Here is a 12,508-nt window from a genome sequence, read left to right as displayed (position 1 = left end):
TCGTGCTCGTGTGATTGCTTGGTCCTCGGATGATCGACGGTGTGCCTCGGATTTATTCTAACAAGTGGTATCAGAGCTAGGTTGTTCGAAGGCTGTGAATTGTTGTTCTGGAAGAGTAAAAACATCGACAAAAAAATCTGTGAGAAGCGGTCGTGATACGGGGCGAAGTTCGTTGGCGAGTTGTGATCGAGAAACAGATGCGGTCGAATTTTACTTGACAGAAGCGATCGGAAGCAGCGGGTTGATTGGTCGATGTCGATCCCAGCGGCAGCGAGGCGTGCACCTACGGCAGACGACTAGTACAGCGGAGGGTTTCAGATCAGATTGTGGTGAGATCGAATCGCCTAGGTGCTGGCCAAGCCAGGCCAGACATGGGTGCGAGCTGGTCTATAAGGACCGATGCCCAAGGGCGACGTCATGTGGCATCCCATGTGGAAGCTAGTCAGGCGTGGAAACTGCAGCAAGGCAAAAGTGGAACGCTGGGTGGGCTGCGTGTGGCCGTACGCGCTACATGAATCGGGAGTAGACGTGAGATTTGTTTTGGAGCAAAAGAATAGGACCGAGTCCTGGTATATGACACCGGCAGATCAAATCTTGCGAAGGAAAAAATCCATTGATACATCCATCGGGGACTAGCAAGGATGGTTGGCAAAGCAAAAGCAATTAGCTTAGTATCAAGAGTTAAAGCCAAGGCAGGAGCTGCTCACGTGAAGACCAAGTTGGTTGGTTTTGCAAGTAGCGTCGCGTGGAAAGCTCGGATAGTTTTTTCATAGGGTCAGCCGTGCGAAGAACCAGGACGTCAACGGGTTCCGGGTTTGAGGTGGAGAAGTTCGTGGAACTGAAAACCTTGGGTTATGGCAAACAAAGGTGAAAGATTTGTTGGCACAACAGGGATGCTTGAAGGCGTTGCATGAAGTCATGTCAGCGAAGATGGAATTATCAGGTGATGGATGGAAATTCACGGAAAACGATTTGAGAGCCTCGAGCGTGTCATGCAGTCGAACAAGTTCGGCTTCGTCAGACTAGTCAGTCTGACGGATCGACGTGAGTCGGTTAGTACAGAAGACGGTGGTGAGATTGGCGACGATGACATAGGTGCGTGATGCTGATGGTGACCGACTTCTGGGGCGTGGAAACACGTGGCACATCCCTGAGTGCTTGTGTGGCTTTGACAAGGCTATGGTGCGGGGTTGATTCAAGACGGTGCACATGAGAGCTTGAAGACGATGGAGCGCGGGGTGGACTGATCATCTACCATGGAGTCCTGTTGAAGGTGGAGCTGGATTAAGGGGCTACGATGTAAGGATCCAGGGAACCGAAGCCTATCCAGCAGGCGGAAAAAGCGAGTGACATGCAGTTCGGACTAGAGCCCAGTGGTCTGATGGAAGCGTGAAACTCGTCATCGGTCGGTGATGATTGATGGTACTCTGCAGTGGGGGTTGAGTGGTGTGGGTTCGCTACCCTTGAGACTCGACCGGGACAACGGAGGCTCGACGCGGTAATAGCGCTGAGGCGTGCAGTTTGCACGGGACATGGAGACGGTCCAGGGCTCTGGTGGTCATACATGTGCTGAGACAACTGCGAATTTGACTCAGGATGACTACAAGCAACGGTGAAATTCCTTCAAGTTTCAGACTGGCTATCAAGAAAGGAGCGGTGATGTTGAGTTCAGGTAACTCTTATGTGTGACACCCAATATGTGAGTTGTTCATTTTCACGCAGGTCGGTGATCAGTGTGTGATGGCGTTGGACTGATACTCTGGAAGTTGGGAGCGCAAACTAGAGTAATGTGGAACTTAAGTTTGTTTGAGTGTTGACTGTGGTCAATAAAAAGAAGGGACTACAAGTTGTAGGTGGAGTCATATGGAGTCTTTGGAGTAGCAGCGGTGCTCATGGGATAAGCTCAAGTCCAATGTACATGGAAGTTTGACGCATTGACAAATTCAGGGTGGTGGAGTATATTCGCCAAGGTGGAGTTTGTTGGAGTTGTGTCGAATATAGTGTACGAGGTAGGTTACAGTTGGACTTGTAGTTGTATTGTGTTTAGATAGGATATGGAGTCGTGTCCTAATAGGACACTTGTATCCTAGGCCTCTCTTATATAGCGGGGGTAGACACATGATGTAACCTATGCCAACATAATAGCACCGGAACACAGGGGAAGCCGGCGGCATGTGCCGGTGTCCAGGGCGACCGGGTGCGGTATTGTAGCGGTATCATGGGGAGGAGCGCCCATAGTCAAGCACCGGGGATGTAGCCATCTCGGTGAACCTCGTTAACAAATCTCGGTGTCGTGCTCGTGTGATTGCTTGGTCCTCGGATGATCGACGGTGTGCCTCGGATTTATTCTAACACCGAGGCTTCCGGACACCGCGGAGGTGGTACGTCACCGTGTCAGTGAGAAGGACGAGCACGTCCGTCGCTACATGGTTGCGTTGGAGGGCAGGTTCGACAATACCTGGCAGGTTCTTCAGGGATCTCACTGGAGTTATGATCCTGTGATGGTTCCTTCTCTTTGGGTGTCCACTGCCCGTGCCGATATTCGTCGGGCGCTACGGTTCTAGTTGTATTAGCGATTCTATATTTATGATAGTATTCGAGGTGTATTAGTGATAATATTCAACGATGTACGGACGCGAGAGATGATGTAGTTTTGCTTATAATTGAATGCATGCTAATTTGAATACTACATTCTTTTACGATTTGGTTTTGCTTATTGAATGCTCAAATTGGAAAAACTACTCCTACTATGAATGCTAAAATTGGAGAGCACTATGCAAGGCGTATGCATTTGATTAGTTGATAGCTTATAGGTGTTGGGGAACGTAGCATAGATTCAAAATTTTCCTACGTGTCACCAAGATCTATCTATGGAGTCATCTAGCAACGAGGGAGGAGTGGATCTACATACCCTTGTAGATCGTGCGCGGAAGCGTTCAAGAGAACGGGGTTGATGGAGTCGTACTCGTCGTGATCCAAATCACCGATGATCCTAGCGCCGAACGGACGGCACCTCCGCGTTCAATACACGTACGGAGTAGCGACGTCTCCTCATTCTTGATCCAGCAAGGGGGGAGGAGAGGTTGATGGAGATCCAGCAGCACGACGGCGTGGTGGTGGAAGTAGCGGGATTCCAACAGGGCTTCGCCAAGCGCTGCGGGAGGAGGGAGATGTGTCATGGGAGGGAGAGGGAGGCGCCAGGGCTTAGGTGTGGCTGCCCTCCCTTCCCCCCACTATATATAGGGCCAAGGGAGAGGGGGGGGGCGCAGCCTTGGCCCTTCCTACAAGGAAGGGTGCGTCCCGGGAGGAGTCCATCCTCCCCAAGGCACCTAGGAGGTGCCTTCCCCCTTTAGGACTCTTCCTTTCCCTTATCTCTTGGCGCATGGGCCTCTTGGGGCTGGTTCCCTTGGCCCATATAGGCCAAGGCGCACACCCCTACAGCCCATGTGGCCCCCCGGGGCAGGTGGACCCCCTTGGTGGACCCCCGGACCCCTTTCGGCACTCCCGGTACAATACCGATAATGCACGAAACTTTTCCGGCGACCAAAACAAGACTTCCCATATATAAATCTTTACCTCCGGACCATTCCGGAACTCCTCGTGACGTTCGGGATCTCATCCGGGACTCCGAACAACTTTCGGGTTACCGCATACTAATATCTCTATAACCCTAGCGTCACCGAACCTTAAGTGTGTAGACCCTACGGGTTCGGGAGACATGCAGACATGACCGAGATGACTCTCCGGTCAATAGCCAACAGCGGGATCTGGATACCCATGTTGGCTCCCACATGTTCCACGATGATCTCATCGGATGAACCACGATGTCAAGGACTTAATCAATCCCGTATACAATTCCCTTTGTCTAGCGGTACGATACTTGCCCGAGATTCGATCGTCGGTATCCAAATACCTTGTTCAATCTCGTTACCGGCAAGTCTCTTTACTCGTTTCATAACACATCATCCCGTGATCAACTCCTTGATCACATTGTGCACATTATGATGATGTCCTACCGAGTGGGCCCAGAGATACCTCTCCGTTTACACGGAGTGACAAATCCCAGTCTCGATTCGTGCCAACCCAACAGACACTTTCGGAGATACCTGTAGTGTACCTTTATAGCCACCCAGTTACGTTGTGACGTTTGGCACACCCAAAGCACTCCTACGGTATCCGGGAGTTGCACAATCTCATGGTCTAAGGAAATGATACTTGACATTAGAAAAGCTTTAGCATATGAACTACATGATCTTGTGCTAGGCTTAGGATTGGGTCTTTGTCCATCACATCATTCTCCTAATGATGTGATCCCGTTATCAATGACATCCAATGTCCATGGTCAGGAAACCATAACCATCTATTGATCAACGAGCTAGTCAACTAGAGGCTTACTAGGGACATGGTGTTTGTCTATGTATCCACACATGTATCTGAGTTTCCTATCAATACAATTCTAGCATGGATAATAAACGATTATCATGAACAAGGAAATATAATAATAACTAATTTATTATTGCCTTTAGGGCATATTTCCAACAGTCTCCCACTTGCACCAGAGTCAATAATCCAGTTCACATCGATATGTGATTAACACTCAAGGTCACATCCCCATGTGACTAACACCCAAAGAGTTTACTAGTGTCAATAATGTAGTTCACATTACCATGTGATTAACACTCGATGAGTTTTGGGTTTGATCATGTTATGCTTGTGAGAGATGTTATAGTCAACGGGTCTAAATCTTTCAGATCCGTATGTACTTCGCAAATCTCTATGTCATCTTGTAGATGCAGCTACTACACTATATTTGGAGCCATTTTAAATAACTGTTCTACTTGGAGCTATCCTAAATTGTTGCTCCATTATACGTATCCGGTATCTCTACTCAGAGCTATGCGGATAGGTGTTAAGCTTGCATCGACGTAACTCTTTACGTCGAACTCTTTATCACCTCCATAACCGAGAAACATATCCTTATTCCTTTAAGGATAATTTAGACCGCTATCTGGTGATCTACTCCTAGATTACCTTTGTACCCTCTTGCCAGATATGTGGCAAGGCACACATCAAGTGCGGTACTCAGCATGGCATATCGTATAGATCCTATGACAAAAGCATAGGGGACGACCTTCGTCCTTCCTCTTTCTTCTGCCGTGGTCGAGCTTTAAGTCTTAACTTCATACCTTACAACTCAGGCAAGAACTCCTTTGACTGGTCCATTTTGAACATCTTCAAGATCATGTCAAGGTATGTGCTCATTTGAAAGTACCATTAAGCGTTTTGATCTATCCTTATAGATCTTGATGCTCAATGTTCAAGTAGCTTAATCCAGGCTTTCCATTGAAAAACACTTTCCAAATAACCCTATATGCTTTCCGGAAATTCTACATCATTTCTGATCAACAATATGTCAACATATATTTATCAGAAATTCTATAGTGCTCCCACTCACTTCTTTGGAAATACAAGTTTCTCATAAACTTTGTATACACCCAAAACTTTGATCATCTTATCAAAGCATATATTCCAGCTCCGAGATGCTTACTCCAGTCCTTAGAAGGATTGCTGGAGGTTTGCATACTTATTAGCATCTTTCAGGATTAACAAAACCTTCCGGTTGTATCACATACAACCTTTCCTCAAAAATCGTCGAGGAAACAATGGTTTTTGGCATCCTATCTGCAAGATTTCACAAATAATGCAGTAATTGCTAATATAATTCCAACAGACTCTTAGCATCGCTACGAGTGAGAAAGTCTCATCGTAGTCAACTCCTTGAACTTGTCCGAAAACATCTTAACGACAAGTCGAGCTTTCTTAATGGTGATACTTACCATCATTGTCCGTCTTCCTTTTAAAATCCATATGTACCTAACAGCCTTACGACCATCAAGTAGTTCTTCCAAAGTCTACACTTTGTTTTCATATATGGATCCTCTCTCGGATTATATGGCCTCGAGCCATTTTGGAATCCAGGCCCACCATCGCTTCTCCATAGCTCGTAGGTTCATTGTTGTCTAGCAACATGACTTCCAAGACAGGATTACGTACCACTCTGAAGTAGTACGCATCCTTGTCATCCTACGAGATTTGGTAGTGACTTGATTTGAAGTTTCATGATTACTATCATAAGCTTCCACTTCAATTGGTGTAGGTGCCACGGGAACAACTCCCTGTGCCCTGCCACACACTAGTTGAAGAGATGGTTCAATAACCTCATCAAGTCTCCACCATCCTTCCACTCAATTCTTTCGAGAAAAACGTTTCCTCGAGAAAGGACCCGATTCTAGAAACAATCCCTTATTGCTTTCGGATCTGAGACAGGAGGTATACCCAACTGTTTTGGGTGTCCTATGAAGATGCATGTATCCGCTTTGGGTTCGAGCTTATCAGCCTGAAACTTTTTCACATAAGCGTCGCAGCCCCAAACTGTTAAGAAATGACAGCTTAGGTTTCTCTAAACCATAGTTCATATGGTGTCATCTCATCGGAATTACGTGGTGCCCTATTTAAAGTGAATGTGGTTGTCTTTAATGCCTAACCCATAAACTATCATGGTAATTCGATAAGAGACATCATGGTATGCATCATATCCAATAGGGTGCAGTTATGATGTTCGGACACACCATCACACTATAGTGTTCCAGGCTGTATTAGTTGTGAAACAATTTCCACAATGTCTTAATTCTGTGCCAAACTCGTAATTTAGATATTCATCTCTATGATCATATCATAGATATTTTATCCTCTTGCCACGACGATCTTTCAACTTCACCCTGAAATTACTTGAACCTTTCAATAATTCAGACTCGTGATTTATCAAGTAAATGTACTCAACATCTACTCAAATCATCTGTGAAGTAAGAACATAACGATATCCACTACACGCCTCATCACTCATTGGACTGCACACATCAAAATGTATTTCTTCCAACAAGTTGCTTTCTAGTTCCATTTTACTGAAAACAAGGCTTTCAATCATCTTGCCCATGTGGTATGATTTGCATGTCTCAAGTGATTCAAAATCAAGTGAGTCCAAACGGTCCATTTGCATAGAGTTTCTTCATGCATATACACCGATAGACATGGTTCGCATGTCTCAAATTTTTCAAAAATGAGTGAGTCCAAAGATCCATCAACATGGAGCCTCTTCATGCGTTTTATACCGATATGACTTATGTGGCAGTGCCACAAGTAGGTGGTACTATCATTACTATCTTATATCTTTTGGCATGAACATGTGTATCACTATGATCGAGATTCAATGAACCATTCATTTTAGGTGCAAGACCATTGAAGGTATTATTCAAATAAATAGAGTAACCGTTATTCTCCTTAAATGAATAACTGTATTGCGATAGACATAATCCAATCATGTCTATGCTCAATGTAAACACCAATCTCGATGGTAGAGGGAGCGTGCGATGCTTGATCATATCAACATTGGAAACACTTCCAACATATATCGTCAGCTCACCTTTAGCTAGTCTCCGTTTATTCCGTAGCTTTTATTTTGAGTTACTAACACTTAGCAACCGAACCGGTATCTAATACCCTGGTGCTACTAGGAGTACTAGTAAAGTACACATCAACACAATGTATATCCAATATACTTCTATCGACCTTGCCAGCCTTCTCATCTACCAAGTATCAAGGGTAATTCTGCTCCAGTGGCTGTTCCCCTTATTACAGAAGCACTTAGTCTCGGGTTTGGGTTCAACCTTGGGTTTCTTCACTAGAGCAGCAGCTGAATTGCCGTTTCATGAAGTATCCCTTCGTGCCCTTGCCCTTCTTGAAACTAATGGTTTCATCAACCATCAACAATTGATGCTCCTTGATTTCTACTTTTGTGGTGTCAAACATCGCGAATATCTCAAGTATCATCATATATGTCCCTGATATATTATAGTTCATCACGAAGCTCTAGCAGCTTGGTGGTAATGACTTCGGAGAAACATCACTTTCTCATCTAGAAGATCAACTCCCACTCGATTCAAATGATTGTTGTACTCAAACAATCTGAGCACAAGCTCAACAATTGAGCTTTTCTCCCTTAGTTTACAGGCTAAGAAAATCGTCGGAGGTCTTATACCTCTTGACGTGGGCACGAGCCTGAAATCCCAATTTCAGCCCTCAAAACATCTCGTATGTTTCGCGACGTTTCAAAAACGTCTTTGGTGCCTCAACTCTAAACCGTTTAACTGAACTATCACGTAGTTATCAAAATGTGTATGTCAGATGTTCGCAACATCCATAGACGAAGTTTGAGGTTCAGCACACTAAGCGGTGCATTAAGGACATAAGCCTTCTATGAAGCAAATGAGTATAATCCTCAGTTTACGGACCTAGTCCGCATAATTGCTACTATCAACTTTCAACTAAATTTTCTCTAGGAACATATCTAAACAGTAGAACTAAAACGCGAGCTACGACATAATTTGCGAAGACCTTTTGACTATGTTCAGGATAATTAAGTTCATCTTATGAACTCCCACTCAGATAGACATCCCTCTAGTCATCTAAGTGATTACATGATCCGAATCAACTAGGCCGTGTCCGATCATCACGTGAGACGGACTAGTCATCATCGGTGAACATCTTCATGTTGATCGTATCTACCATACGACTCATGCTCGACCTTTCAGTCTCTTGTGTTCCGAGGCCATGTCTGTACATGCTAGGCTCGTCATGTCAACCTAAGTGTTTCGCGTGTGTAAATCTGTCTTACACCCGTTGTATGTGAACGTTAGAATCTATCACACCTGATCATCACGTGGTGCTTCGAAACAACAAACTGTCACAACGGTGCACAGTTCGGGGGAACACTTTCTTGAAATTATTAATTAGGGATCATCTTATTTACTACCGTCGTTCTAAGCAAATAAGATGCAAAAACATGATAAACATCACATGCAATCAAATAGTGACATGATATGGCCAATATCATATTGCTCCTTTTGATCTGCATCTTCGGGGCTCTATGATCATCGTTGTCACCGGCATGACACCATGATCTCCATCATCATGATCTCCATCATCGTGTCTTCTTGAAGTTGTCATGTCATCTATTACTTCTACTACTATGGCTAACGCTTTAGCAATAAAGTAAAGTAATTACATGACGTTTATGTTGACATGCAGGTCATAAATAAATAAAGACAACTCCTATGGCTCCTGCCGGTTGTCATACTCATCGACATGCAAGTCATGATTCCTATTACAAGAACATGATCAATCTCATACATCACATATATCATTCATCACATCTTTTTGGCCATATCACATCACAAAGCATACCCTGCAAAAACAAGTTAGACGTCCTCTAATTGTTGTTTGCATGTTTTACGTGGCTGCTATGGGTTTCTAGCAAGAACGTTTCTTACCTACGCAAAAACCACAACGTGATATGCCAATTGCTATTTACCCTTCATAAGGACCCTTTTCATCGAATCCGATCCGACTAAAGTGGGAGAGACAGACACCCGCCAGCCACCTTATGCAACTAGTGCATGTTAGTCGGTGGAACCGGTCTCACGTAAGCGTACGTGTAAGGTTGGTCCGGGCCACTTCATCCCACAATGCCGCCGAATCAAGATTGGACTAGTAACGGTAAGCATATTGAACAAAATCAATGCCCACAACTACTTTGTGTTCTACTCGTGCATAGAAACTACGCATAGACCTAGCTCATGATGCCACTGTTGGGGAACATAGCATAAATTCAAAATTTTCCTACGTGTCACCAAGATCTATCTATGGAGTCATCTAGCAACGAGGGAGGAGTGGATCTACATACCCTTGTAGATCGCGCGCGGAAGCGTTCAAGAGAACGGGGTTGATGGAGTCGTACTCGTCGTGATCCAAATCACCGATGATCCTAGCGCCGAACGGACGACACCTCCGCGTTCAATACACGTACGGAGCAGCGACGTCTCCTCCTTCTTGATCCAGCAAGGGGGGAGGAGAGGTTGATGGAGATCCAGCAGCACGACGGCGTGGTGGTGGAAGTAGCGGGATTCCAACAGGGCTTCGCCAAGCGCTGCGGGAGGAGGGAGATGTGTCATGGGAGGGAGAGGAGGCGCGAGGGCTTAGGTGTGGCTGCCCTCCCTTCCCCCCACTATATATAGGGCCAAGGGAGAGGGGGGGGGCGCAGCCTTGGCCCTTCCTCCAAGGAAGGGTGCGGCCAGGGAGGAGTTCATCCTCCCCAAGCCACCTAGGAGGTGCCTTCCCCCTTTAGGACTCTTCCTTTCCCTTATCTCTTGGCGCATGGGCCTCTTGGGGCTGGTGCCCTTGGCCTATATAGGCCAAGGCGCACACCCCTACAGCCCATGTGCACCCCCCGGGGCAGGTGGACCCCCTTGGTGGACCCCCGGACCTCTTTCGGCACTCCCGGTACAATACCGATAATGCGCGAAACTTTTCCGGCGACCAAAACAAGACTTCCCATATATAAATCTTTACCTCCGGACCATTCCGGAACTCCTCGTGACGTCCGGGATCTCATCCGGGACTCCGAACAACTTTCGGGTTACCGCATACTAATATCTCTATAACCCTAGCGTCACCCACTACAAGAAATGTGTTAATTCATGACGGATTTCTGGTGACGTTCACGAGATCCGTCATGAAAACCGTCACATATAAGCAAGATACGAATGGGCCTGAAAACAGTAGCCCCTTTATGACAAACTTTGAGAGACTGCACAAAAACTGTCACGGATCGACCAGCTGTGCCTAGTCGGGCTTAGACTTTTTTTCTTCATATACCATTTGGACCGTCATGGATGGTTCTAGCTGATGCGCCATTTGTTTGGCCCACGGTTCAGTCGAATGCAATCAACCCTAAAGAAACCAAAACTGAGAGCGCGCGCGGCAAAAGAAAATTTTAAGTCGCCAGCGCGGGGTGTTGAAATTTTCGAGCCGACCCGTTTAACTGCAGAGTCCACGCCAACCTAACCCTAATTACCCTTCTCCCAGCTCCTCCCTACCAACCTTCAGCCGCCGCCACTCCACCTATCCTCCTGGTGCCACTCCACCGGCGCCGGCGCTGAACTACCCCGTGCCGCTCCACCGTCGCCAGCGCTGAACCACCCCGCGCCGGGCCGCTCCCCACCATTCCCCTCCCATCTCCATTCAGATCTCCCCTAGTCCTACCCCTCAAGCCGAGGTGGCAGTGGCGGCAGCGGGACTGACGGCCGGACTTGGAAGCCCCCGAGGTCATCGCGGTGGGGCAGGCAGCCAAATTTGTAAGTCCCCGAGGTCACCGGCGGCGGGCACGGATCCAGCTCCATCCGACGGAGAGCCCTTGTGAGTAAGGAGTCACCCATCTTGGTTGTTCGTCAGGGATTGAGTGCTTACATAGTTTCGTATTCGGGATGGGGATCTGCAGGTCGGTCTCATGGGGATGGTTAGCTGCAAGGCGGAGCAGAACACAAATGAGTCCTTCACGCTCGACCACGGCACCGACCGCATCGATTTCATTAGATGGTGAGTGCAGAGCACAGACAACATCGACGATGTTGGCTATTAGTACGACAGTGCAAGAAAATCCAGTAATATGGGAATAAAACCTACACATTCTTAACCATCTCTGATTAGTTCAGTAACTGAGTTCTAGATGTGTTTTAGGATACAAGTTGCGCGCGACTAAGACAGATTTTCCAATTTACATGTCGCAAGATTCATCTCTCTATCCACCCCTTTGTCTTGCCTTTGGTCTTCCTACGTCCAGGGGAATGGCTTGCTTGCTTTTCACTTGGTACATAATACTTGTTCTTCCCAGAATACTGTCTAGACACCATACTCCATCTTATTTATTAATGATTTTTAGGGGTTCTCATGCTTGTTTATTCTGGATTTCTCTGTCAGAACTGCTTGTGTGTCCATCTGCGACAATGGCTTCTGGTCAGTTTATCTATTTCTTGCTTTCCTTGCAGTGGCGGAGCTACAAAGAAAAGCCTAGGCAGGCCAATCTAAAAACCATGAAAAAATCAACCCAAGGAAAGGATGATGGCTGCCGCTGAAAAGTCTTCCTCAACTCCATCCGTAACGTACATCTCTTTTTTCACTTGAAAACCAAATCGATTTTGCGTTGATTAGCGTTGCTACCCAGTGCCCATGGCAATTATCTACTACCCAAATTAGCATGTGTATTATTAATTCACTGAATCTCAGAGTGCTATAGCCTACTTTTTATAGGGAAATTAGACTGCCTGGGAGATGAGAGTTTGCGGGGTGTGCATGTGCCTGTGTTAGTGCAGCAACGCTCGTCGCCTAGGTCTGCACTTGCTGTCGCCCGGCTGGGCGCAACCGCTGCTAGCTGCCGCCTGGGGTATGGCCAAGCCACCGCGGCATGGGTCGCCCTCGAGCATTCGCAGTCCGCACCGCTCTGCGCTGCTACTCGCTGCGACCGGCAGCCGGACCTTAATTTGCTGCTCCGGCCCACCTCTCTCTTTCCCTCCGTGCAGCTGTTCGCCTGGCTCCTGGCTCGTGCCCTGGATATTAT

General features: G+C 46.7%; 1 long non-coding RNA gene across 1 annotated transcript; it reads left to right on the top strand.

Moving 5' to 3' along the window:
* The first annotated feature begins 10,936 nt into the window (after positions 1 to 10,936).
* Positions 10,937 to 12,166, top strand: LOC123059306 (uncharacterized). Its single transcript, XR_006427413.1, has 3 exons — positions 10,937 to 11,310; positions 11,393 to 11,490; positions 11,940 to 12,166. It is a non-coding gene; the product is annotated as an uncharacterized lncRNA (long non-coding RNA).
* Positions 12,167 to 12,508: the final 342 nt, after the last annotated feature.

The sequence above is a fragment of the Triticum aestivum genome, chromosome 3A, assembly GCF_018294505.1.
Source record: "Triticum aestivum cultivar Chinese Spring chromosome 3A, IWGSC CS RefSeq v2.1, whole genome shotgun sequence".
Lineage (NCBI taxonomy): Eukaryota > Viridiplantae > Streptophyta > Magnoliopsida > Poales > Poaceae > Triticum > Triticum aestivum.
This window is presented reverse-complemented; position numbering and strand designations above follow the sequence as displayed.